At 37.3% G+C, this 2,971-nt stretch overlaps 1 protein-coding gene and 1 long non-coding RNA gene across 2 annotated transcripts in view; one reads left to right on the forward strand and one right to left on the reverse strand.

Moving 5' to 3' along the window:
• Positions 1 to 2,954, forward strand: part of LOC107719709 (uncharacterized) — a 3,808-nt gene extending 854 nt beyond the window's left edge. The window contains exon 2 of the long non-coding RNA XR_001637543.1: positions 2,806 to 2,954. This is a non-coding gene — a long non-coding RNA (uncharacterized LOC107719709). The remainder of the gene's footprint in view (positions 1 to 2,805) is intronic.
• Positions 1 to 2,971, reverse strand: part of LOC107719714 (uncharacterized) — an 11,090-nt gene that overhangs the window by 2,843 nt on the left and 5,276 nt on the right. The window lies entirely within an intron of this gene.

Below are 2,971 nucleotides of genomic sequence, written 5' to 3' on the forward strand. Positions count from 1 at the left end.
AGACCACTGGCTGCACAACTCCCAATTTTAATCAAGGGTGCGCAGGGACAGTATATTCCCTGGGCCTCACAGGACCTCGAAGGGTTGGTCACTCGTCTCCCCAATATTAATGAGGGTGCCGGCAAATGGATAAGAATATTTGAGGAAGAAACTATGGGCAAACTTTTGGCTGTGAGAGACATTAAAGCATTGCTGGCTAAAATAATAGGAGGGTCAAAGATGGATGCTATTCTTCAAACAACTACCCTGAACAAAGCAATGAACTCTCATAATATGGATGGAATTGTTTTTGATGCATTCTGTCCAGCATTGTGGCAGTCACTGCATGCAGAGAAAAAGGACACAGAGAATCCAACCACATATGTCCAGAGACAGCTGAAAAGGTGGAAACAAGAGACTGAAGGGAATCCAGAAGGAGACCCATTAATGGCAACATTGTTTAGACAGGCTGTGATTGATGCTATGCCGCCAGCCGTAAAAAGCAGGCTGGAAGATGTGGTCGGTTTAAACTCTAAAACACACAAAGAGTTTTGTGACCATGTGTCTCATGCCGTAGAACAAAACAGAAAAAATGAGCAAAAGCTCAAGAGCCAAGAGAAAGAGCTACAGCGAAAACTAACTCATTTACAGCTTGAAGAACTGACAAACAAAAACAAGAAAAAGATTCAAGCTTCAATAAAGAAAGAAGAAGCAGAACAAATGACAATGATGTCTCCAGTAAATGCTCCGCAACCAAATATTCTGTCAAGCCCACCTACAGCAGTCCCTCCAAACGCACACTCGATCCCTGTACCTATAATAAATGTTTATGCTCAACAGCCAGGACCCATGGGATGGAGACAAAAACCAACACAGAGAGGCCAGAGAGGAAGAGGCAAACCTTTTGCTGGCCCTCCAGGTGTGTGCTGGGCATGTGGACAGCCCGGACATAATAAAATTGACTGTCCCACGTATCCATGGCAACAATACCCTCGGGGTGCAAGGGGAGAGAGCTGGCAACAGCCTAACCGAGGTACTTCACAGGGCCCAGTTAACCCTTGGGGAGGTCCCAATCCAGGCTATTAGGGGTGCCCAGAGAATCCTATTGGGGAGAGTCAGCTTCCAATTTTAACAAATGAAAGCTGATCAAGAGTCTATTATGCAAATTAATATAGAAGGAAAAAACACACCCATGTTGCTAGACAGAGGTGTTGTCTATAACTGTTTAAATTTAATATATGCCTCATATCTCCCCTTGTCTGAAAATTTTTTTTTGCAAAGACAATAGGATTCTTGGGAAAAATGCAATTAATTCCAATGACAGATCCAGTGTGTCTACAAACAAGAAATCAAAGTATAACAATGCCCATTCTGGTATCAAATCAGACTCCTATCAATTTGTTAGGAAGGGATGCATTATGTAAATTAGGGCTACAAATTTGGTGTTCTCCAGAAGAAATATATATCGAAGCAATAGGAACAGAAACACAAATGGTGGTTACAGAGCCAAAAGCTAATATCTATTGGACAGGACAGATAGAACAATATGTGAGACAGACAGTCAATAAGTTGGTAAAGTATATTGAAGTACAAATTCCTGAAGCACAGCTACCAAAAACAGAATTTCATTGCATGATGATATATGATCCAGAAAGAAAATAAATAAATAAATAAATAAAAATAAAAATAAAGAAAGAAGAAATAGAAAAAATAGGGCAATTAATTTCTGCTATGATGCTACCAAAAAGACTAGCAATAATCAAATGTCAGGCACACAAGAAGGGAAATGATTATGTTATTAATGATATTAAGGGAAACAATACAGCAAATATAGAAGCTGAAAAAGCTTCAAGGTGTCAAGTAGCAGTATTAGCACCTGTAGTACTTATCAAACCTCAACCTCAATTAGAGGATATAATTCGAATTCAACAACAAACAGGCCCCTATGAACAATCAATGTGGCACGAAGGGGAGCTAAAAAAGACTCACAAGAGATCTGGCGTACACATGAAATAAAGGGAAAGGATATGAATAAATTATCCCTATAAATAATGGGAAAATTAATGAATGATGAGCCCTGTCTGAATAAAGGGACGAGCAGTGTGAATGTGATTAGGAAAATAATATCAATAAAGATTGAGGCTTTTGCAGAAGTGATAAGAAAAATTAAAAAGCAAGGATATTGGTCTCTTTATTTATATGAAGTGATAAGAAAAATTAAACAACAAGGATATTGGTCTCCTTATTTATATGCAATGATGGATGAATTTTTGTCCACATGTGAAGTTTGTGCCAAATACAATGTAAGGAAAGGGATAGCGACACCAATAGGACATATACCAATACCAGAAGGGCCTTTAAGCATTTGGTAATGGACTATGTGGATATAATAAAGCAAGTACAAGGAAAAAGATACATGCTTGTGATCATAGACAGATTTAGCAAAATAAAGAATTCTTTTTTATAAAAGATTACGTACTGAGTGATTGTAAAATAGAGTTGAGAATATCAATTTATATAAAAAGTAAATGCATCAGACAGAATAAAAAATAAAATTCAAAGAGGCATGTCACAGAATAAAGACTAAAATTAGGAGAAATTGGTTAAAAGAGTTAAATTAAAACTGAATTATAATAATATAGGAAAAAATATGGCAGTCACTCCAGTGGAAATATTAGGATTAAAATAACCACTGAGTAAAGAGTCAATAAACGATAAAAAAGAGAAACAAAAAGGGAAAAAGAAAAAGAAATGATAGCCCTGTTCAAAAAGGAAGGGGAGGACATATTAATAAATATAAAACAGGCAAGAAAAATATTAAAAGAGGCAGACGAAGAAAAAGGAAAGATTATTATCTGAGCCACCCCCCTATTTGCCATAGAGGGAGAGGTCACAATCCTCAAGGGAACAGTAGAAATTCAACTGGAGAAATGCAAATAGAAGGACCAGTAAAGCTGAGAGTTGGAAGAAAAAAAGGAACCAGCTGTGAAAA

This window comes from Sinocyclocheilus rhinocerous, unplaced genomic scaffold (assembly GCF_001515625.1).
Source record: "Sinocyclocheilus rhinocerous isolate Xijiao unplaced genomic scaffold, SAMN03320098_v1.1 scaffold331, whole genome shotgun sequence".
In the NCBI taxonomy this organism is placed as follows: domain Eukaryota; kingdom Metazoa; phylum Chordata; class Actinopteri; order Cypriniformes; family Cyprinidae; genus Sinocyclocheilus; species Sinocyclocheilus rhinocerous.